Below are 26,002 nucleotides of genomic sequence, written 5' to 3' on the forward strand. Positions count from 1 at the left end.
GACTCTAGGATGGAGCCCAGAGTAAAGTTCTGGACAGTTAACCAGACTCTACAGAGGATGGAGCCCAGAGAAAAGTTCTGGTCGGTTAACCACACTCTAGGATGGAGCCCAGAACAAAGTTCTGGTCGGTTAACCAGACTCTAGAATGGAGCCCAAAACAAAGTTCTGGACGGTTAACCAGACTCTAGGATGGAGCCCAGAGTAAAGTTCTGGACAGTTAACCAGACTCTACAGAGGATGGAGCCCAGAGCAAAGTTCTGGACGGTTAACCAGACTCTAGGATGGAGCCCAGAACAAAGTTCTGGACAGTTAACCAGACTCTAGAATGGAGCCCAGAACAAAGTTCTGGACGGTTAACCAGACTCTAGGATGGAGCCCAGAGCAAAGTTCTGGACGATTAACCAGACTCTACAGAGGATGGAGCCCAGAGCAAAGTTCTGGACGGTTAACCAGACTCTAGGATGGAGCCCAGAACAAAGTTCTGGACAGTTAACCAGACTCTACAGAGGATGGAGCCCAGAGAAAAGTTCTGGTCGGTTAACCAGACTCTAGGATGGAGCCTAGAACAAAGTTCTGGACGGTTAACCAGACTCTAGAATGGAGCCCAGAACAAAGTTCTGGACAGTTAACCAGACTCTAGAATGGAGCCCAGAACAAAGTTCTGGACAGTTAACCAGACTCTAGAATGGAGCCCAGAGCAAAGTTCTGGACAGTTAACCAGACTCTACAGAGGATGGAGCCGAGAGAAAAGTTCTGGTCGGTTAACTAGACTCTAGGATGGAGCCCAGAGCAAAGTTCTGGACGGTTAACCAGACTCTAGAATGGAGCCCAGAACAAAGTTCTGGACGGTTAACCAGACTCTAGAATGGAGCCCAGAACAAAGTTCTGGACGGTTAACCAGACTCTAGAATGGAGCCCAGAGTAAAGTTCTGGACAATTAACCAGACTCTACAGAGGATGGAGCCCAGAGAAAAGTTCTGGTCGGTTAACCAGACTCTAGAATGGAGCCCAAAACAAAGTTCTGGACGGTTAACCAGACTCTAGGATGGAGCCCAGATCAAAGTTCTGGACGGTTAACCAGACTCTACAGAGGATGGAGTCCAGAGCAAAGTTCTGGACAGTTGCAGAAGTTTGATAAACATCATTGAGGTCAATTAGCAAGGGCAGTACAAGCTAGCAGAGAGGAAACATCTGGACGGAGACCTTTAAAACTTTTTATATGTAGTGTCCCAAAGATCTGTCAACTAGCAGGATTAATCTGTCTGTTTCTGTGCTTTGAGCTAAACGTTTACCAGAAGTGAAGTCCAGCCGGCCAAAAAGCTGGACACACGTGCACGCTATTCATTTGCAATACACACCAATGGATACTCACAGATCTCATTGTAATGCATACACATCTGTGGCCTATAAAAGGCCTGTTCACTGTATTCAATTTCAATTCAATTCAATTCAATTCAATTTTATTTATATAGCGCCAAATCATGAAACATGTCATCTCAAGGCACTTTACAAAATCAAGTTCAATCATATTATACAGATTGGGTCAGATTATACAGATTGGTCAAAATGTCCTATATAAGGAAACCAGTTGATTGCATCAAAGTCCCGACAAGCAGCATTCACTCCTGGGGAAGCGTAGAGCCACAGGGAGAGTCGTCTGCATTGTACATGGCTTTGCTGCAATCCCTCATACTGAGCAAGCATGAAGCGACAGTGGGAAGAAAAACTCCCCATTAACGGGAAGGAAAACCTCCAGCAGAACCAGAACCAGGCTCAGTATGAACGCTCATCTGCCTCGACCGACTGGGGTTACAGAAGACAGAGCAGAGACACAACAAGAGAGACAAAAAAGCACAGAAGCACACATTGATCTAGTAATCTGTTCTACATTAGATGGTAGTAGCGGGTGAGCCGTCTTCTCTGGGTGATGTCACAGTTAACAGAACGCCAGACCAGGTGTACCTACTATGAAGAGAAAAGAGAGAGAACAGAAAGTTAAAGCAGAAATGACAACACATAATGCATAATTGAAGAACAGTAGAACTCAATATAGTGAGAAAATTAGATCCTGATATACTCCAGTAACCTAAGCCTATAGCAGTAAAACTATAAAGGTAGCTGAGAGTAACATGAGTCACTAGTTATAATTTTTGTCAAAAAGAAAAGTTTTAAGCCTAGTCTTAAAAGTAGACAGGGTGTCTGCCTCACGGACCAAAACTGGGAGTTGGTTCCACAGGAGAGGAGCCTGATAGCTAAAGGATCTGCCTCCCATTCTACTTTTAGAGACTCTAGGAACCACCAGCAGACCTGCGGTCTGAGAGCGAAGTGCTCTGTTAGGAACATACGGGGTAATCAGAGCTCTGATATATGATGGAGCTTGATTATTAAGGGCTTTATACGTTAGAAGAAGAATTTTAAATTCTATTCTTGATTTAACAGGAAGCCAATGAAGGGAAGCTAAAATTGGAGAAATATGATCCCTCTTGTTGATTTTCATCAGAACTCTTGCTGCAGCATTTTGGATCAGCTGAAGACTTTGAACTGCATTTTGTGGAATTCCTGATAGTAAAGAATTACAATAGTCCAGCCTTGAAGTAACAAATGCATGGACCAGTTTTTCAGCATCACTCCTGGACAGAATGTTTCTAATTTTGGCGATATTCCGGAGGTGAAAAAAGGAAACTCTGGAAACCTGTTTAATATGGGATTTAAATGACATGTCTTGGTCAAAAATAACACCAAGATTTTTTACTTTATTACCAGAGGCCAGGTTAATGCCACCCAGATTAAGTGATTGGTTAAGAAGTTTATTTTTTGAGGACTCTGGCCCAAAGATTAAAACTTCGGTCTTGTCAGAATTTAGATGCAGGAAATTTAAACTCATCCAGCTTTTGATGTCATCAAGACATGACTGCAGTCGAAGTAATTGATTGGATTCATCAGGATTTATGGATAAATATAGCTGAGTATCATCAGCATAACAGTGGAAATTAATCCCATGCTGTCTGATAATTTTGCCTATCGGAAGCATATATATAGTAAATAGAATTGGTCCAAGGACTGAACCCTGTGGTACTCCACAGGTGACCCTAGAGTTTGAGGAAGATTTATTATTAACATGAACAAATTGGAATCTGTCTGACAGATAAGATTTAAACCAGCCTAATGCTTTCCCCTTAATCCCTACAGTATGTTCAAGTCTTTGTAGGAGAATATTGTGATCAACTGTATCAAACGCAGCACTGAGATCTAACAGGACAAGTATAGACACAAGTCCATTATCTGAGGCCATGAGAATATCATTAGTGACCTTCACCAGAGCTGTTTCAGTGCTATGATGAGCTCTGAAGCCTGACTGAAACTCCTCAAGTAGGTCATTACTTTGTAAATGTTCACAAAGTTGATTAGCAACTACTTTCTCAAGAATTTTAGATAAGAAAAGAAGATTAGATATAGGTCTGTAATTTACTAACTCATCTTGATCAAGAGAAGGTTTCTTAAGTAAAGGTTTAATAACAGCTACTTTCAAAACCTGTGGTACATATCCATTTACTAAGGATAGATTAATCATGTCTAAAATAGTGCCACTGATCAAAGGGAATATGTCCTTAAACAACTTGGTTGGGATTGGGTCTAACATACAGGTAGAAGGTTTAGATGAAGCTAAAATTTTAGATAGCTCAGAAAGCTCTACTGCTTCTAAACAGTTCAAACACTGCGCAGATTCTAAAGATTCCTCCAATGCTGCCTCACTTACTGAGGACGAGGTAATCATGTTTGGGAGGATGCCAATTATTTTATTTTTAATGGCATCAATTTTATTTATGAAGAATCCCATAAAATCATTACTACTAAGAGCTAAGGGAATGGATGGATCAACAGAGCTGTGGCTCTGGGTAAGTTCGGCAACTGTACTAAAGAGAAATCTAGGATTATTTTTATTCTCTTCAATTAATGATGAAAAATATGCTGCTCTAACTCTGCGGAGGGTCTTGTTATACAACAATAGTCTGTCCCTCCAGATTAAGTAGGATTCCTCTTGGTGTGTAGAGCGCCATTTTCTCTCCAATTTCCTAACATTGTGCTTCAAGGAACGCAGCTCTGAATTAAACCAAGGAGCCAGCTTCCTGTGAATAATCACCTTCTTTTTTAAGGGAGCTACATTGTCTAATGCAGAACGCAATGAGGAAGTCACATTGTTAGCAAAGGTATCGATTTGTGAATGGGAAGAAACAGCAATGCTGCCATCTACAGGGCATTTCTGCAATACTGAGGATATTAAGAAGGGGACAGACTCTTTAAGTTTTGATACAGCATTATCCGATAAAAATCTACTATAATGGAACCCTCTTTTGGGGGTGGAGAATTCAGTTAGATTAAACTCAAATGTTATTAAAAAATGATCAGACAGGACAGGGTTGTGAGGAAATACTGTTAATTCTTCACAATCAATGCCATATGTCAGCACAAGGTCTAAAGTATGGAGCCAAGAGTGCGTCGGTTTATGCACATTTTGAGCAAAACCAATTGAATCTAGGATAGTTTTAAAGGCTACACTAAGGTTATCACATTCAGTGTCAACATGGATGTTAAAATCACCCACTATAATAACCTTATCAGTATTTAACACCAAATCAGATAAGAAATCTGACAACTCATCCAAAAACTGAGTGTAAGGGCCTGGTGGACGATACAAAACAACAAACAGAAGAGGTTTTATTGCTTTGCAGTTTGGATGAGGGAAACTGAGGGTTAAATGTTCAAAAGAACTGTAATTATTAGTTGGCCTGGGACTAATTAATAAATCAGACTGAAAGATAGTTGCCACTCCTCCTCCTCTTCCCACAGATCTGGGAATGTGGAAATTTGAATAACTGGAGGGGGTTGACTCATTTATACTAACGTAGTCCTCTTGTAGCCAGGTTTCTGTGAGACAAAACAAATCAATCTGTTTATCAGAAATCAATTCATTAACTAACAAAGTCTTTGGAGGGAGAGACCTTATATTTAATAGACCACATTTTATTATTTTATTTTTAGGTTCAAGGTGAACCATATTGATTTTTATTAGGTTTTTATGATTTGTTCCTTTTAGATCAGTTTTTGATCTGTTAAGTTTTGGCCGTGGGAAAGACACCGTCTCAATAGGATAATGGGTGGGTAACAGTACAGAAGCTGCAGAGAGGTGTGTTAAACTACGGCTCTGCTTCCTGGTCTGGACCCTGGGTTGTCAGCATTTAGGAGAACTAATAAATCCGGCCAGATTCCTAGAAAGAAGAGCTGCACCATCCAAAGTAGGATGGATGCCGTCTCTCCGGATCAGACCAGGTTTTCCCCAGAAAGTTCTCCAGTTATCAATGTAGCCCACGTCGTTTTCTGGACACCACCTAGACAACCAGCGGTTGAATGATGACATGCGGCTAAACATGTCATCACTGGTCAGATCAGGCAGGGGACCAGAGAAAATTACAGAGTCCGACATAGTTTTAGCAAACTCACAAACCGAAGCAACACCAACTTTGGTGACCTCTGATCGGCGTGACCGGGTGTCATTACCGCCAGCGTGAATAACAATTTTGCTGTATTTACGCTTATCCTTAGCCAGTAGTTTTAGGTAGGATTCTATGTCGCCTGTTCTGGCCCCTGGTAGGCATTTAACTATGGTCCCTGGTTTCTTTAGTGCCACATTTCTTATTATGGAGCTGCCAATAATTAAGGTCGGCTCCTCGGCGAGATTGTCGCTCAGAGGGGAAAATTTATTAGAAACACAGATGGGTTGGTGGTGATCTGGGGTCTGTAATCTAGAGCTATGCTTCCTACGAACTGTCACCCAGCCAGCCTGGTTACCAGGCTGCTCGGGTGCTACTGCTTTAGGTTCGCTACGTGAAGTTACTCTATGCGGCTCCGCGCTAGCAAAAGAGCGGCTATCAGCTGGTTTTTCAACAGCACGGAGCCGGGTCTCCAATTCTGACACCCTCGCCTCCAAAGCTACAAAAACACTACATTTATTACATGTACCATCATCACTAAAGGAGGCAGAGGAATAACTGAACATCTGACACAGAGAGCAGCAGATAGGAGACTTAGTCAGGGACGGAGAAGCCATTATGAGGCTAAGGCTTGGCTAGCGCTAGGCTAACGCTAGGCTAAAGCTAGGCTAACGCCCTATTATCACGCCAAAGAACAAACCGTGTGAAACACGAGGAGTTCCCAAACGTGATGAGCAGCCACAGACAATGTTTTAAAAGTGCTTATGTTTGGAAACAGATGTTACAGCAAAGAGGTTTAAAGATAAAAAGCGAGAGAGCCTGGAGCAAAGCTCCGTCGTTCACACAGCAACAACAGGAAGTGACACAATACGCCTTACCGCAAACAGGAAGTCCGCGAGCCAATCAGCCACCAAGATGGATGTTCAGTCGAGGATGTTCAGTCAAACGCTGAAGTCCAGGAACAGCATCCACACGTGCGTGTTCTTCTCCTCCAGGTGAGCCAGGCTCAGGTGGAGAGCAGAGGAGATGGCGTCCTCAGTGGAGCGGTTCCGTCGGTATGCAAACTGGAACGGGTCGAGTGTTGGGGGAGACTGGAGACAATGTTCTACCCACAGCTTTCTTTAAAAAAGTTTTGCCTGTCATAGCGTCTGATTTGACTCAGATAATAAACACGTCCCTTCTGTCAGGAGTTTTCCTCCAGTCCCTAAAAACAGCAATTATCAAACCACTGCTGAAAAAGAACAATTTAGACAAACTTCTACTCCAGAACTTCAGGCCCATCTCAAACCTCCCCTTTATCAGTAAGATCATTGAAAAAGCTGAGTTTCAACAATTAAACAGCTTCTTAACAGCGACCAGCCGCTTTGATGTTCTCCAGTCAGGTTTCCTCACCACAGTACAGAGACCGCCCTTATCAAAGTGTTTAATGACATCCATATAAATACAGACTGTGGAAGAACCTCAGTGCTGGTTCTATTGGACCTCAGTGCAGCATTTGATACTGTTGATCACTCCATTCTGTTAGAACGCCTGGAGAACTGGGTCGGCCTTTCTGGTACAGCTCTCAACTGGTTTAAATCCTACTTAAAGGACAGGGACTTTTTTGTATCAGTAGGTAACTTTACATCAGAGATGACAAAAATCACATGTGGGGTTCTCCAAGGGTCCATCCTGGGTCCCCTCCTTTTCAATATCTACATGCTCCCTCTAGCTCAGATAATAAAAATCAACAACATCAGCTACCATAACTATGCAGACTAGTGTTGTATAGTAACGAAGTAAAAATACTTCACTACTGTACTTAAGTATATTTTGGAGTACTTTATACTTTTCTCGAGTATACATTTTTTTGATAACTTTTACTTTTACTTCACTATATTTCTGAACTTAATTGCATAGTTTTACTCCAATACATTTTCAATGTTTGGTTTAGTTACTTGTTACAAAAAGAGAGAGAGAGGAACAATTGTTTTGACCCCACCTACTGATTGACTGCAACAAAGTCAGGACTTGCCTGGGCTTGTTCATCACCACCAACAGGGTAAGATGCAGGTTAAATTAACCTTGTGGCATAGGTAAAGCATCTAATAGCAGAGAGTCCTAATTTTCTGAACTAAATGATACCTGCAGGTGTATCTATTACCAGGTTTACCACTTCCTGTAGGTTAACTAGACCTGGTTTATCAATTAACCATGTTCTTAGTAAACACCCCCTGGTCTAAATGTTGCCTGCACTTGGTTGTGTACAATTTTAAAGTGCATAGCACTGACCTTAATTGAAGAAGGAAAACTGAAAGCTTACAAAAAGGTTGTATTTTCTGTCTAAACTTGGTCTAAATTTCTCCTGCACTTGGCTGTTTATATTATTTCAAGAGAATTTGACTTTCAAAGTTTACCAAAATCTAAAAATGTTATTCAAACTGCATTTGCTTTGTTTTACTTCTTACTTATACTTTTTATTACAATACTTGAGTACATCTATTTTTACAGTAAATTTCATACTTAAGTACAAGACATTTCAGATACTTTAAGACTTTTACTCAAGTAACATTTCAGTCAGTGACTTGGACTTTTACCAAAGTCATATTTTGGAGAGGTACTTATACTTTTACTTGACTCCGAGATTTCAGTACTTTATACAACACTGATGCAGACGACACACAGCTCTACATCACCATGTCACCAGGTGACTATGAACCAGTTCAGGCACTCAGTAAATGCCTAGAATAAATCAATGCGTGGATGTGCCAAAATTTTCTTCAACTGAATAAAAACAAAACTGAAGTAATAATATTTGGACCAATAGAGGAGAGATCAAAGGTTAGCACACAGCTTCAGTCACTTCAACTAAAAACCTCTAATCAGGCCCGAAATCTGGGAGTAGTGATGGACTCAGACCTGAACCTCCAAAAGCATCTAAAGACAATTACAAGGTCGGCTTTCTATCACCTGAGGAACATTTCCAGGATTAAAGGACTAATGTCTCAGCAGGATCTGGAAAAACTAATCCATGCGTTTATTTTTAGTAGAATTGATTACTGCAACGGTGTTTTCACAGGTCTGCCTAAAAAGTGGATCAGACAGCTGCAGCTGATCCAGAACGCTGCTGCCCGCGTACTCACTAAGACTAAGAACGTAGAGCACATAACCCCAGTTCTAAAGTCCTTACACTGGCTCCCTGTATCTCAGAGAATAGACTTTAAAATACTTCTGTTAGTCTATAAATCCTTAAATGGCTTAGCTCCTAAATACATCACAGACTTGTTATCAGTGTATCAACCCTCCAGACCACTCAGGTCTTCTGGCTCCAGTCTACTCTGCAGAACCAGAACCAGAACTAAACAAGGAGAAGCAGCATTTAGTTCCTATGCTCCGTTTATCTGGAACAAACTTCCAGAAAACTGTAAAAGTGCGGAAAGCCTGAGTTCCTTTAAATCTAGAATAAAAACACATTTGTTTAAAATTGCCTTTGAATGTTCTAGTTAAACTGTTTTACTGTTTTTAATGTTCTTTTTTTGTTTCTACATTCTATCCCTACTTGCTTTTATTCCTATATTTTAATCATGTAGAGCACTTTGCATTGTCTCTGTACTGAATTGTGCTATATAAATAAATTTGCCTTGCCTTGCCTCGCCTTTACCAGCTTTTCAAAGCACTTCATCATGACGGGAGTGCAACAGGCCTGTAGTTGTTGAAGCAGGTGACTTAAGGTTTCACCACACCAGCCAGCTGACCTGCACACTCCTTGAGCACCCGCCCAGGTATGTTGTCTGGACCTGGGGCCTTCCGCGGGTTGACTCTCCTCAGAGGCTTCCACACGTCGTCTGTGTCAAGGCGGAGGACCTTCTCTTCCTTTTTTTTTTTTTTTTTTTTCCAGTGTCCTGTCTAGCAATGTGGCAATAGGAATTGATGTCTCAATGCCAGATAGAGCTCGACAGATTTTGCTTTTACAAGTGTAGCGAACAGCTTTCGCCATAGTGCTCCACTTGATTTATGCATGTTAATAGTTTTATTGTGATCCTGCAGGGAAAATTTCAAATTATATGGACACTACAATGGGAGAGTAAAGGAAGAACAAGAAGTAAAAGAGAAAAAAAAGAAAAAGAAAGAGAAGAGGTGAAAGAAAGAAGAGATAAAAGGGAGAGAGTGATAAAACGTTCTCCGTCTGCTCCATCACCTGGAAAGAGAGATGCAAAAAGAACAGCACAACCAGCAGACATAAAGCAACAGATACAATCGAATAACACCTAGATGCCATTGCTAAATGACATCTAGGTGTTATGTAAGCTGACATGTGTAAAGTGAAACCTGAAAAAAGAAAGTGAAAGAACATAAATAAATAAATAAATTACGGGCTTTCTGTATATAAGTGAACATTTAATACCTGGGACCCAGCACCTGTGGGAGTTTGTGAGAGTGCACTAGTTTAGGTGAAAATTATCCAGAAGGAAATAGCTCGATAGTGGTTGTGGAGAACCAAAGGCGCGCCTTCCCCAAGGACAGAGGCAGACCCATAACCCCGGACTCCCAAAGGGGCCCCTAAAGCAACCCCAGAGGAAATTCCCCAGCCACCGCAATGCCGACGCCCCCAAGAGCCGCCGGCAGCCAGCCCTGCTGAAGTGGTCCCGGCCATGGGCCCTGGGGGCCAGAGGCCCCAGGGGCGCCCCGTCTCCGCGGCGGGGGACCCGGCCAACCCCCGGGGGGCCAGGCCCCGCAAAGCAGCCGCTGGGAATGGGCCGGCGCCCACCCGGGAACCCGCCCCAAACCAGAGGACCACCAACGCGCCAGAGGGCCAAGGCGCCCGCCAACGCAGCGGAGGAGGGCAGGACGTGGGGGGATGGGCTCCGCACCTAGCGGAGACTTGAGATGTTCTTGGGAGAGGGAGCGGACCGTACCCATACCTGGAAAAAAAAAAAGGAAAACTCATTCACACCATCCCTCCCTTGTGCCCCACTCACCACACATAGAAGAAGAAAAAAAGACGCTGTACACACATTCCCACATAACACTCACATCCAACACTGACCAGAGGGGGGGTCACCCCAAATCAACTATACGATTGCTTGTGTCCGACCCCCGGCCCCGCACCCGGACCAGACGCCCCCCAAAGAGGGGGCCAACACGACCCGTACGGGCCACCCAGCCAGAACCCCCCTCACCCCCTAAATACCTAATAAACCCCCTCCCTCCCCCACCTTACCCTAGCCACCCCTGCCCCCCACCCATCCTGGGGGGAGCGGACTACCGCTGACTACCCATAGCAGCCCCCCCGCCAAGACCCCAGACCCAGTGGCCCGCACCTCCTCCAGGCCCCAGACTCCTTGCCGCCATCGGAGAACGGGGGTGTGCAAAAGACCCCAATTCTCCTTCTGCTGCTCAGATGTTGTGCTGTTGCATGTTGTTCTCAAGTGTGTTTAAAAAGAGAGCCGAAGAGGGTGCATGGAAAGACCCCCCCCCCCTCCGGGAGGAAGCTGGTGCCAGCGCACCCCCTCCAAGCAACTACCCAGAACCCTCAATGTCTAAGTGCGAGAGGAGGTGAAGGGAGTCGCCCGAGGTGAGGCTCAAACAACATAAGCCCCCCCCCCCCCCCCCCCCCAACGTCTTCCACCCCCCCTCCCCCCACCCCCATACCATGGCCTACATGAGTGTGCGTTGTGAAATTGTTTGGCGTGAAAGTGTCTAAAATGCAAAAATGCATGATAAAATTGGGGAGAGGGACGTCACCAGAAAGTGGCAACCTCCAGTAACGCCCTCTCCCCAAGGACCTACATGTGTGGCGGCATGATGGAGCAGGCAGAGGGAGGAGTCCGGGGATGGGGAGCAAAGGACTGGGAAGCCATCACAGGGAGCCAGCTCCCCTACTGACTCCAATAGGCACCCCCGCTCCCCGAAAGCCCCACCCAGAGAAGGGAGCCTCGCCAGCGGCACCACCATAGCCCGGGGGCCGGGTCCTTCTCTTCCTGATGTGCAATTATACACTGTTTACAGTTATTTAATGTTTCATAAATAACTCTCTGTCTGTTAAGTATTGTCTGGTGATGATCAGCTCTTAAGCTGATATCAAGTCAATGGTTGAAAGGGATGAATTCGAGCACTAGCGATCTTTTAACAGCAAAACCTGCACACAGAATAAAGGAGTGACAGCTTCTTTTCAAGTCCAAGAATTTAATAACAGAAATAAAATGAACACCCAGAGAACATCACTATATAATGCTGTTTACCTGAATTAACACAATATTTCGATTAATAAATCCTCTCTACTAGGCTAGTGAAACTTAACTAAACTACTAAGCAAAATGAAGATAAAAAGAAGCTAAGCTAGGGAACTATTTACATGCAAAATAAACAAAAGACAAGCAAAAGTGGTTGATCATAATCAGAATACTTCAGTGAATCCTGGTTCACTGAAGATCTGATTAACAAAAAACATGGAATGCAGTTAAAACATCTGCTATGTATTTCAATCCATTCACAATGCAAAGCCCAAGTTAAACCAAACATTGAAATAATATTCTGAGGACCGGTTTGTCCTGTAAAATAATTTAATTCAGAATCGCTTGCCATGGTTTATGTGATTTTACCTCCGGCCTCTAGGGGTCACTACAGCAATCGTCGCTAACCTGGTTAAAATCTATAGTTATCAAAATTGTCTTGAAAGCCGGCATTAATATACCATATTGATGCGGAAATAAGGCTCATAGCACCATCGAAGGATGGCGGGGCAGAACGGTTACGCTTTATGCTTTAAAACGAACTACTTTTGAAATGTCCGAAACCAGATGTTAGCAAGGCTAATAGCATGTTGGCTAGCGGATGCTCGGCGCTAACAAATGAAAGCTTTTGCTTTATTTTTATTCATAATGAGTGGCTGGATAACGTAAACATTAATGTCCCATCAATGTATGAAACCCTTGTGGAGGTAACCTTGTTATAACCAAAGAAAGATACACTCAAATTCGTTGTTCTAAAGCACCATGTGTTCAAACGGTTTACAAAACATTTCCCAATAAACCTTTTACTTCACCCTCAGCCCGCTGCCCAAACCTATCCTTTTCTTGTGTCAGTTCTGTTGAGCTTGGCCATTCACGGAAGGAGCGTTGAAGGAGGAAGTTGTTGGTTTGCCTCTTGGCAGGCTAGCGTTAGCCTTGCACCAGCATGTGGCTAACGGCGTGGTCTGGATAGCTTGGAGGCCACGTTCTTTGACTGGGATGCAGTCTGATTTGAGCAGGGGTTTTCCTCAGCATACAACATGGGCTCTGCTGCTGGCTTTCAGCGGAATCTGGGGTTCTCTTCCCTGTGTGCTGAGGAGGAATACACAGAGCTGTTTCGCATGCAGGATCTTTGCCCATGCATCTGATTGTGAGGTTAAGACAGCGACTTAGCTCTGTATTTGCCCGGACATGTAATAAGCTTTACATAAAGCTTGTTGAGTATACTGTATGAAATTAGATCCTATCACTTGTTTTTAGCCCTACAGCAATAAAATTACTGAGATCTCGTTGCTTGTAATAATAATGATTCATCACAAACCAGTCCATTTGAAAGGAGTTTTAGATACACATGATCTTTGATTTAAATAGATGTAAAAAACTGTGCTTTGGGTTTGAAGACAACTGTATGGAACTCAATATGGTTGCTTTTCTAAGGGCTTTCTATTCATTTATTTTATTTACTTTTAACTTGGAATTTGAATGCAACTAAAGAGACATTTAGAGAATATCACGAAGGCCACACTTAGCGTATAATCAGTTACAAAATCATCTGATGTTATTAGTTATGCTGAGCTGAGGCGATCCTCAGAGGGACAGTTTAACCTGAGAAGGACAATAGATATGATAAACAAATCTGACCATGATGTAAACATCTAAATGTTTATGGCGTGGCTGGGTTCAGTGTGTTCTGGCCTGAGGGGACATGAAAAATATATCAGCAAAAATAAAAAGGCGAGCTTCTGAAGGGTTAAATTCTAATTCTATACTCTGTTTGTTTTTGGGTAGCCTTCTCAATGTGCTTACGGGGAAAACCCTTATGTATAGAAAAACACTAGAAGCTCGACAACTTGAAAGAGAAAATGGTTGCCTCAAAGTTTCACCCTTGACCAATTAAGATTGAAAAGTTATTGTTATGCCATGATAAATAGTTGATCTCAGATTGGATCCTGAACAGTAAGGAAGAGGTGACAAAAAGAATTCTATCCTGCTGCAGACATGGCCGGAAGGACGGCCTCTATCCTCTCTCTCTCTCCCCTCCTGAGGGCCCTTTTTCCCAGCAGGGGGTCAGCTGTGACCACCTCCTTACAGACAAAAGCCACAGCCCCTCTTCTGCTCCCTCTTCTCCTGACTCCAAGCTGCTGAGACACACACCTCCAAACCCTCTGAGGACCAGCACTCAAGGAGAGGGGGGAGCCATGTGACTGAAGGCCTCCCGGAACCATCCATGGGCCTGGAAGAGGCCACGAGCTGAGTGAGAATGAGCCTTTCTGAAACTCAGTTCCTCGCTGGCATAGGGAGAAACTGCCAGCTGATTCAATGATAAGTCTCTCACTTCTGCTTAAAACAGACGCCGAAGTGAAGAAATTCGTCTATGCCAGCTTTGTTCTGCTTTCTCAGCGCACCACAGACGGAGCTGGTTCCAGGCAACGCAGAGCTGAAAAGCCGGCACAGAAGCAACGTCCCCATGCCGAGGAGAGATCTGCTCAAATTGGTCTGCAACCGGGGTCAGAGTCTGCCTGGAGGACCAGGTCTCCAACCCAGACCACGCCGTTAGCCACATGCTGCTGCAAGGCTAACGCTAGCCTGCCAAGAGCCAAGCGCTAGCCCACTAGCGCTAGTCAACAACTTCTCTCCTTCAACGCTCCTCCCGTGAATGGCCAAAACTGGACAAGACTGACACGAAACAAAGGACAGAGGTTTGGGCTGCGGTCTGAGGGTGAAGTTAAAAAGGTTTATTGGGAAATGTCTTGTGAACCGTGTATACCTGGTGTTTTGAACAAAGGCTAGCAATATAGCATTGCTAGCATTTGGTACCATGTCACTGTCGAGTGTGTTTTAAGGTTTTAACAGAAAGGTTACCTCCACAAGGGTTTCATACATTGATGGGACATTAATGTTTATGTTATCCAGTCACTCAATACGACTAAAATTAAAGCAAAAACTTTCATTTGTTAACGCCGAGCGTCCGCTAGCTAACAGGATATTAGCCTTGCTAACATCCGGTCTTGGACATTTCAAAAGTAGTTTGTTTTAAAGCATAAAGCATAACCGTTCTGCTCCGCCATCCTCCGATGGTGTTATGAGCCTTATTCCCGCATCAATATGGTATATTAATGCCAGTTTTCAAGATAATTTTGATAACTATAGATTTTAACCAGGTTAGCGACGATCGCTGTAGCGACCCCTAGCGGCCGGAGGTAAAATCGCATAAACAAAGGCAAGCGATTCTGAATTAAATGATTTTACAGGACAAACCGGTCCTCAGAATATTATTTCAACAAATAATGTTTTGTTTGACTTGGGCTTTGCATTGTGAATGGATTGAAATACATGGCAGATGTTTTACCTCCATTCCATGTTTTTGTTAATCAGATCTGCAGTGAACCATAGGGTGACCAAACGTCCGTATTTCCCGGGACATGTCCGTATTTCACGTCCTGTCCCGGGCGTCCCGGGTTTTTTTTAGAAAGTGAGGAAATGTCCTGTTTTTTAAATTACCTTCATTGGACCATTAAATTGACAGGCACTAGGGCACAGCGCACAGCGCTGCATGTGACGTAATCCCTGAGCCGAGTCAGTGCGGGCAGCCCTGTTCTTAATCAGAAGATAGATAGCGTGGCTGTCAGAACGCTAACAACATGCCGAAGCGCAAATGTATGTTTACCGACGATTTATAAAAGAGTTTCCCCGCTTTCAGACCGAGTCGAGACAAAGGGGAGGCCTTGTGCACAGTGTGCAAAGCAGGCACATGTGTCTCGGTGTCCAATGCAGGTGCAAGAGATCTAAAAAGCCACCTGGACACCGATAAACACAAAACAGCTGTCCGAGGTGAGAGTAGTGCTAGCTCGATCACACAGTACTTTGTCAAACCAGGGAACGAGGATGCAATGAATGCAGCGGAGGCTGCATGGTCATTCCACACAGTGAAACATCACAACAGTTATCGATCTATGGACTGCACAAGTTCATTGTTGAAAAAGATCCTCCCCGATTCAGACACTGCCAAAAAGTTTAGTTGTGCCCGAACTAAGACCGAGGCTATTGTTGATGGTGTTCTGGCACCTCATTCTGTTGAAGTGGCGCACGAAGCGCTCAAAGACATCCCATTTTGTGGTGGAAGTACTGATGGGAGTAATCACGGTGCGGTGAAAATCTTCCCCATAATTATTCAGTACTTTGATTGGAAGGAGGGTGGTGTGCAGAGCAAGTTGATTCAAGTGCATTTTTGCTACACAAGAGGTATTTTTTTGTTAATTAGCTCATTTGTTAATTTATTTTTTCCAATAGCCTACACAACAGACATTATTTTGTTCATTACTGAGGCTGAATATCATGTGTTATTGGGAGTTGAGAGTTATTGTTAACTTTTATTGTTAGGTGAGGGATGTTTACTCATCTAAACATTATTTCTTTTATTGTGCTATTCATTCATTACAGGAATTGTTAAGAGTTTTTTAATAAATACATTTTGGATAAAATTATTGGGCTGCACAGTGGGGCAGTGGGTAGCGCTGTTGCCTTGCAGCAAGAAGGTCCTGGGTTCGAGTACACCCCTGGGTCTTTCTGCATGGAGTTTGCATGTTCTCCCTGTACATGCGTGAGTTCTCTCCGGGTACTCCGGCTTCCTCCCACAGACCAAAAACATGACTGTTAGGTTAATTGGCTTCTCTAAATTGTCCTTAGGTGTGAATGGTTGTTTGTCCTGTTTGTCTCTCTGTGTTGCCCTACGACAGACTGGCGACCTGTCCAGGTGAACCGCCTCTCGCCCAGTAAACGCTGGAGATAGGCACCAGCACCCCCCGTGACCCCATGAGGGATTAAGCGGTTTGGAAAATGGATGGATGGATAAAATAATCATTTGTTATTGGAGTTATTGCTGTTTCACTTTTACTGAGAAGCATTTTTAATAAACCAACTGTAAATATGTTATTGTAGGATTACGTAGGCCTAGAGATCCCCCAGCTGCCCCCCCCCCCCCCACAAGGTGTCCTGGTTTTCCGAAATTAAAATATGGTCACCCTAGTGAACCAGGATTCACTGAAGTATTCTGATTATGATCAACCACTTTTGTTTGTCTTTTTGTTTGTTTTGCATGTAAATAGTTCCTTAGCTTAGCTTCTTTTTATCTTCATTTTGCTTAGTAGTTTAGTTAAGTTTCACTAGCCTAGTAGAGAGGATTTATTAATCAAAATATTGTGTTAATTCAGGTAAACAGCATTATATAGTGATGTTCTCTGGGTGTTCATTTTATTTCTGTTATTAAATTCTTGAACTTGAAAAGAAGCTGTCACTCCTTTATTCTATGTGTGTGCAGGTTTTGCTGTTAAAAGATCGCTAGTGCTCGAATTCATCCCTTTCAACCGTTGTCTTGATATCAGCTTAAGAGCTGATCATCACCAGACAATACTTAACTTAGAGTTATTTATGAAACATTAAATAACTTTTAACAGTGTATAATTGCACAACATTATATATAAATAAAGGTATTAAATACACATAGTCCAAGGACCAGAAAGAAGTCAAAAGACTGTTATAAGACAATAATCTGTTGGAACACACAGATTACGCTCCTTGGGAGACTTTTTACGTTGGGGTTTTTATTGTTTTGTGTATTTTGATTATTTCTTTGTTAAATGATTCCTTTGCTTTGATTTTTGCTTCACCTGTGGCAAAAAGTGACAACATTCAAGGTTGTTTGGCAGATAAATTAAGAGAAGGAGATGTTTTAAAACAAAATGCTGAAAGAAAAGGAACAAGAGATTCCTACCTCCCCTGGACCAACCAAGAACTTAGACACATCACGTTAAGAACCAAGACACTAGAAAGACCAGTTTTTCTTTTGTCACCTAATACACTAACAGAATTGTTTTTCTCTGAGTTACTTCTTTCAGATGACGGCAGATGAGGCTGCTAAAGCCACCTTTGTTCCAACAGAAGACTCTGGAAAGTGAGCTCTTTCAGGTCGTATGGTAAAAAGTCATGATCTAAAATGGACGTGCAGGGATTGACAAAGGTGACTAAATTACGCCAAGTTTTAACAAACTTAGACACCAGGTAATATTGAGACCTTCTAGTTGTAGAAAGGTGGCTTTAGAAATTTTTCATGTACCCCTTCCCACTGTTGCCCTCTCCACTGACTCACATTAACATTCATTTCCTGTTTTCTGCCTTTTTTCTTGCAAAGAAACCTGGTCATATATAATTGGAATGTGCTAACGGAGAGATTTTAGTCTCTTTTCTTAGGCATTCTCAGAGACAAGTTAGTACCAAGCGGTGCCACAGTGGTCCAGGGGATGGAGAAAAAAAGGTGATCCAGTTTTTAATAAAATTTTGGACAAAAATCAGTAATGTTTACAGAAGCTGCATAGAGGTTTAATGGGGAATGTGATGCTACAAGGTTAAGAGAAATATGTTTTGTATTATTAAACTTATACAAAGAGGTTGAACTATCTGTGAAAATATTTTGCTTGGATACATTTTTTAAGGGATCAAGATCTGGGGTTAAGGTGAAGAACTTTAAGAATAGTTCGTTTTAGAGGGAACAATGTGGTTGATTTTGTTTTGTGACGGTTTTACTGTAATTTTCGTTTTACATTTTTTTTCTTTTCAACTTATGTACACTACACTACGGATGAAGATGGACAATTCTTGTATTAGACAATTTGATTTTGGGAAAAATCCATATTATGCTGGCAGAAATCCTTGTTTTTTCAGACACAACGATTGGACAAAGAAGATTCATGGACAATGCTCGTCCTGGAACGATGTTGTGGTGCTGAACTCAGACATGAGGACTGAAAATGGACAACTAATGGAGGGGGCAAAGACGGAGGCATCTGATAACCTTCAATGGACCACAACACGAAACAAAGATGCGTTGGCAGACACCCTATAGCTGCTCCCAACTTTTTCTAAATGATTGATGCAAGTGCAATTATCCAACTGATGGTTCCAAACATTTTATTACAGGATTTTCCGTCATACAAACGCCCAAGACCACCGTGAACACTGCAAAATACACGGTGGAAAATATTCATCAGTGAAACCGTCATGTTCCCTTATATGAATTATCAGCTGAAACTTATTAAACAAACATAAATTCTTTCAATTGTACATACCGTATGTTACCTGACTCCGCCAGATAGATTTGCTCCGCATATCCATCTGGAAACCTTCCGTTGAAGTAATTTTGGGAAGGGGCGAAAATACCGGTTAGCTGATTGGCCTATGTTGGTGATAGACGGGCCAAATGAACCAATCAGATTCGTCGTCGCTCGTAACAGAGCGACGACGAAAACACAACCACAAGCCAAGCTACTCTTGCTGCTGCAGGTAAAGGCTCGTTAGCTCAGCAGAGAAATACTCTCTAATTCCGATAAAACTTGCTCGATAGCCACGCTAACGCTAGTTTCATCGGCTGAAGCCGCCATGTTCTTTAGACTGAACTGTCGCTTCTCGTTGCGTCACACCTCAACCCGCCTCAAAGCCAACGCTGATTGGACGTTCGTTTGGTGAACGGCTCCAAATTTTCTTTAACGGAGAGTAGCCAGACTGATCTGCGAGTGAAACCTTGAAAGCTCGCCAGATCAGGATGGTCTCACGAGGCTATACCGTATGCCCCTCCAACCAGAAGGTTAGGAGTTGCTAGAAGTCCTTACAAGTCCATTTCTTCTATATTTCAGTCTCTTGCCTTAACTCTTGCACACGCCGACTGAGTATAAACGAAACTCAGAATTTTTACATCAAAGACATCACGCGAGAAAGTGATGACCCAATCAGTGACGTCTCCATCTGACATTATTACAATATTTCCCCGAAGTATGTACGTATTAATCAAAAAATACACAAATACGAAATAGATATTAAAAGTAAAACATATTCATATTCACAAAAAATAAAATAAATTCACACAAAAAAAATGCTTATGTAACTGCGTTCGCTACACTGCCACCAAAATTACAAAAGGTTTACTTTCACCATATTCAAAGAAATAAAACTTGTAATTTTCCAATAACTCCAAACTTAACATTTACCCATACTTTCGATCAATACCTGTTATATTAGGTGACTGACTCTTTCAATTTTCATGTTAAAGCTGAGCTATTTTGAATAATATTCAACTAACACAACTAATTTCTGCACTGGACACTCAAGAAATAAAGGTTGTGTTAAGCGCTCACCCTTTGGTCCTAACTTACTTTGGCCTACTTGTATTTTCACCTTTCGCACGAGACCATCATCATCTTCCTCTGCCTCAACTACTCTAGCTAGTGGCCACTCATTTCTGGGAGTGTTTTCATCTTTAACAATGACTACATCTCCAACCTGCACGTTTCGTCGGGTTGTATGCCACCGCTGACGAAAGTTGATGTTGGCTAAGTATTCTCGGCGCCACCGGTTCCAAAACTGTTCTGAGAGATACTGCACCTTGCGCCATCTTTTTCTTGCATACAGATCTTCTTGAACAAACTTTCCTGGAGGTGGAAGGGGTGTTATAGGTTTCATCGTAAGCAAGTGATTGGGTGTCAAGGGTTCAGCACTTTTGGGATCAGTGAGGGTGTTTGTTGTCAGTGGTCGACTGTTGACTATGGACATGGCCTCATAGAAGAACGTTCTTAGTGAGGAGTCATCCAGTCGTCCTTTAGCCTGAGCAAGGACAGAGCTCATAACACTTCTGGTCGTCCGAATCTGACACTCCCATATGCCTCCCATGTTACTGGCTTCGGGAACATTCATCAGAAAATCACATTCCTTTCTTGCGATATAGGTCGCGATCCTTTCCTTGTCAAGTTCCATCAAGCACTTTCCCAATTCATTCTTTTCTCCTATGAAATTCGTACCTTGATCTGATCTGATTTGTCTGACTGTTCCTCTTATTGCAATGAAGCATCTTAATGCATTTAGAAATGCATCGGTTGTCAGGTCCTCGAGCATCTCAATATGAATGGCTCTAGAGCCTAGGCATGTTAACAACAGTCCATATCTCTTGTACTCTTTTCTGCTCTGCCTTGTGTAGAAAGGGCCAAAACAGTCGATGCCTGTATACGAGAAAGGAGGAGATGGCTCTATTCGATCAACAGGCAAGTCAGCCATGCGCTGTTCTTCAGTTCGACCCGGCACCCTTCTACATGTCACGCAATTCTTGATGTGCTTGGCAACAACTTTACTAGCACTCATTATCCAGTAGCCGTTTGCTCTGAGATCGTTCAGTATTTGCCCTCGGCCTTGGTGCTGTGTTCTTTTATGGCAATGGTCAAGTATCAGGTGCGTTACCACGCCTTCTTTAGGGAGTATTACAGGATGTTTGAACTCTAGCAACGCTGATGACCTTCTTAACCTGCCACCAACTCTGAGCACTCCGTCCTCAAGAAACGGGTCGAGCTCATACATTTTGTGAGTTTTCCTGAGTTTTTGTGATTGGCTGAGCAGTTTCAGCTCTTCTCCAAATGCTTCCTGTTGTGCCGCCTTGATCAACACGAGAGCTGCTTTCTTTCGCTCTTCTACAGTAACAGGCCCAGAAATGTCCCTTTGAGCCAGCCTCTGAATGCGAGCAATAACGTTAAGGCATGTGACCCAGTCTGAAAACCTTGCTAACCTTTTAAGGAGGTCATCTTCTTGCACAACATCTGTTTTCAGGACTTTGACCCCTGGGTCACCTATGAGAAGCTCTGCGGTTGTTGGGTTGGTCACAATTTTTTGTTCCCACAAGAACTTGGGTCCTCTTAGCCAATCTGAGGCCATTAGATCTTCCACCTTGAGTCCTCTAGAAGCATGATCTGCCGGGTTTTGACTTGTTTCAATGTAAAACCATTGATTGGGGTCAGTAGCATCTCTGATCCTTTGGATCCGATTCGCAACAAAAACGTGAAAACGCCGGGCCTCATTCTTGATGTACCCAAGTACCACTTGTGAATCTGTCCAAAAGAACTCAGCATCGAGTTTCAAGTCTAGCTCTTCTCTGAGGAGCTTGCTTACGGCTGCAGAGATTGTGGCAGCGGTGAGCTCTAGACGTGGGATACTGACAATCTTCATGGGTGCTACCCTAGCCTTGGCCATAACTAAAGTACAATGTACTTGTTCTTCAGCCACAATCCTGATATACGAGCACTGCCCATAGCCATCATTACTGGCATCAGAAAAGTGATGCAGCTCAATCTTCTGGATTGTGCCAAGATTGTTGGGAACAAAGCACCTTGGTATTTGAGTGGTTTGAAGATTGTTCAGATCATTGAGCCATGTCTCCCACTTTGGCCTTAGTTCTGGCGGTACAGGCTCATCCCAGCCTACACCTCGCTTGCACATTTCTTGCAAGATTCTTTTCCCAATCAAGATGTAGGGGGCCAGAAATCCTAGCAGATCATATATGCTGGCGGCTGTGGATAAGATGCCTCGTCGAGTGGCTGTTCTTTCTTTTTGGACCACATTGAACGAGAAGACATCCATGTTGATGTTCCACTTCACTCCTAGCACTCTCTGAGCTGGTAGCTCTGTGTAGTTCAAGTCCACGTCCTTGACTTCTGGAGCACGCTCACTCTCTGGAATGCTCTCCAAGACCGCTCTGTTATTGCAAACAAACTTGTGCAGTCGCAGCTGTCCCTTCTGACAGACTTTTCTTGCTTCATGGACAAGTTGCTTGGCCTTTTCAACGGTATCCAGACTGACAAGACCATCATCCACATAAAAGTTTCTTCGGATGAAGCTTGCTGCCATGGGGTACTCATGCTCATACTTGGTGGCGAGCTATTTTATGCCATAATTTGCGCATCCTGGCGATGATGCCGCTCCAAATATGTGCACCCTCATGCGGTATTCCTTGGCCTCACTCTTTGTGTTCCCATTTTCCCACCACAGGAACCTCATAAAATCTCAATCTTCTGGAGTGACATGGAAGCGGTGGAACATTTTCTCCACGTCACAGCTGATCGCAATTGGATACTGTCAGAACCGACACAGCACTCCAGTCAAGGCGTTGGTTAAATCAGGTCGTGAGGAGGTGGTCATTCAACGAGGTGCCTTAATATTTGGCAGAGCAATCGAAGACAACTCTGATCTTCTCTGGCTTTCGCGGGTGGTACACCCCATGGTGAGGGATGTACCAGGTGTTCCCATCTTTTGGTGTTGCATGGACTTCCTCTGCATCACCATCCTTGAAAACATTGATCATGAACTGTACATAGTCCTCCTTATATTTGGGATTTCTGTCCATCTTCTCTTTCAGATGTTTCAGCCTAACTGTGGCTAGATGCTTGTTGTTGGGCAGCTGGGGACGCTCTCTAAAAGGAAGAGGCATCTCCAGATGACAATTGTCATTGTGATGAATTCCCTCATTCAAAATTTGTAGAAACTGAATGTCTTCTTGAGAGATCGTTCCATCTGTAGGATTTGTATCCTGAAAATCTCTCTCCAGAGCCTTAATTGCACATGCAGGTGTAATAGGTGGAATTTCCTTTACAGAGATTTGATAGCAGATTCCAGCATTTGTTCCTCCACCAGTAGTAGGCATTTTGGCAACAACCACGCTCCACCCGAGGTCTGTTTTTACTGCATAAGGCTCATGCTCAGCTCCAGAAACGACTTCTCTCGGTTTTAGAGCTCTGACACAGTCGTAGCCTATTAGCAGTCCAGCAGGACAGTCTAGCAAGTCTGGCATCTCGTCAGCTATGCTAGGCAAATGTGTCCATCCCTTGGCTGTTTCCCTAGTTGGAATGCTGGTCTTCTCCAACGGGATATCTTCTCGAGTGTAAGCTGGAGGTAGTTCTATGCATTCTTCGGAACTGTATCCTCTGACCTTTAACCCACTGGCTCTGTGACAATTCACTATTGACCTGTCAGTCATGGTTGACAACTTGAGTTTAACTGGCTCAGTGTGTACTTCCAGTTTTTCGCACACATCTTCAGTGACAAATCTATTGCTATTGTGTATCTAACAGAGCATACACTAAGATCTCTGGGCTATTCTTGACAGAACTAGACAGCCACACCGGGACTATCATTGAGGTGCGGTCAGCATTGGTCATGTTCATACTACATGAAGCAGTAGAAAAACTGTCTCTTTGTTGGCTTACTTCAGGCTTTACCTCTTGAGCCGATTCATCATGAAGCGGAGTTGGATGGCCTTTTCTACAAACATTGCATGTAGCCCTTTTCCGACAATCTTTTGCAACATGGCCAACTCTCAAGCAGGCGAAACACATATTGTTGGTTTTGACAAACGCTTTCTTCTCTTCAAGAGTCAGAGCAGCAAACCTTTCACATTTGTAAATGAAGTGGTTCTCTTGACAGCATATGCATTTTATTTGCTTCCTATTTTGAGCAGCAGATGAATTGACTGTCGAGCCTGCTGATTCACCTGAATCCTTAGCTGTGTGACCTTTTCCTTGAGCAACCTTTGTTGTTGTCACTAGGGTTCTGGCCTTGATGCGTTTCACTTCCGTGGCTGGTTTCTCATCTGTCTTCTTCAAAGCATGAAGCGAGGAAACCGGGTTGCAGGCAATGCGTGCTTCCTCGGCTAAGAAGTTTGAGAAAGCTTCAAAACTTGGGTATGGCTTGCCATCATCCAATTCCTTGGTGACAAGTCTATTCCATCGAGCTGTTGCCCAGTCAGGAAGTTTCTGGAGTAGCTTTTGATTCTCCTCACAATCGTCCAGAACTTTAAGACCTGATATGTGAGGCATTGCATTTTTGCATGACACAAGAAAATCACTGAACTCTCTTAATTTTAGTGGCTCTTTTGGTCCTATCTTGGGCCAGCTACTAAGTTTACCCCTAAAGGCTCTTTGCACTATGAATGGGTGGCCATAGCACTTGATCCGTGCATCCCAGGCTTGCGTATATGCCTCTTCATCACTTCAGTAAAAAGTTCCTTCCAACACAGACAGTGCATCTCCGCTGATGTATTTTCTGAGATAAAACAGTCTATGTGCTGGGCTTGTACAGGTAGTCTCTATCAAGGCCTTAAAGCTGGTTCTCCATTCAGTGAATTTGAGAGGATCCCCACTAAACACGGATGGCTCAGGTGCCGGAAGTCTTGTCATCATAAGAGATTATTTGAAAGCTTGCACTAGTGCCGCGTCATTCACTTTTTGCTCTGACCGGTTTTCAGAACGAGGAGGGACTGGTGTGTCACGAAGAGTCTGAGCACATTGAGCTGTGTTATGCTGAGTTTGGAACTGACTTGGAGACATAGTTATGTTCTTCTTTTCTCCTAGGGGCTGACTTGGAGTTATTTCTTGCTTCTCCCCTGTTTCAGCGTTCATTTTCATTTCCTCCTCTTCATACACATCATATTCAGCTTGCATAGCTTCCAGATCCCTTTGGTGTTGCAGCATTTTCAACTTCTCTTGCTTAGCAAACACTTCCTTCCTTATTGCAGCTATTTCACACTCTCTGTTTATTTCAGCAAGTTTTGATGCTAAGCGTGCTGCTACTTCTGTTTTCTTTAATGACACTTGACTTCCTGCTATGCTATGTGCGCCAGCTCTTGATACAGTGGACCCGTATATCAATTTCGCATCATCTCTCTGAAGTAATTTAGCGAGTGATTCCTTCACTGCGACAGCATCAAACTCTTTGCCTAACTCTGAGCAGCGCATTTTCAACAATGCAACTACTTCTTTGGTTACTGAGGTGCAGCTATCTATTCGCCGTCTTATGTCTTGGCTTGGTGTGGACAATGCGCGTAAGCTTTCGTACGCCTGTTTTAAGTGTGACTCATATTCTTTCAAAGTAGCGGTCATACTTTCAAGTTGCTCTTTGTCACATTCTTCTTTGAGTTTGCTTCTAATGTACTGAACCTCACCTTTGAAGCTTACATAAGTTAACATAAACTTTCTTTCCTTTTTTGCACTCTCTTCATTTGCATACTCAAGCCACTTTCCAGTTGGTTTTCTTTCTCTTTCTGATCGCCTGGGTTGTTTAGGTTCAGAAGCTGTTTCCTGGCTCTCTATGCTATGTGCTTGCAGACTGCTGTTAATTTCAGCAATGCGTTCTGTCATTTGGTCTCTTAATGATTCATCTATTTCAGTTTCTAACTTGGTTTCTATTTTTTCTTCTTCAAGAGCCTGAATTACTCCCTCAAGTACAAGAGCACTCTCTATGCCTTTATCCATTTTCAGAATTATTTTGAAATAACACTAAGTAAAGTAGTACCCAAAATCTTAAACCTTAGCAAAACCTATGCTACAAGTAATCCTCAGTATTAATTTCAAACATCAATCATACACATGTTAAACCAAACAAGAAATCCAAAGTAGGAATGCCAACATTACTTATTAACACAGGCCAGAAATATTCATACAAATA

General features: G+C 43.1%; 1 protein-coding gene across 1 annotated transcript in view; it reads right to left on the bottom strand.

Annotated features, from left to right (window-relative positions):
- Window positions 1–26,002, bottom strand: part of LOC118560255 (protein NLRC3-like) — a 943,592-nt gene that overhangs the window by 724,745 nt on the left and 192,845 nt on the right. The gene's annotated exons all lie outside the window — the stretch shown is intronic.

The sequence above is a fragment of the Fundulus heteroclitus genome, unplaced genomic scaffold (genome assembly GCF_011125445.2).
Source record: "Fundulus heteroclitus isolate FHET01 unplaced genomic scaffold, MU-UCD_Fhet_4.1 scaffold_41, whole genome shotgun sequence".
NCBI lineage: Eukaryota > Metazoa > Chordata > Actinopteri > Cyprinodontiformes > Fundulidae > Fundulus > Fundulus heteroclitus.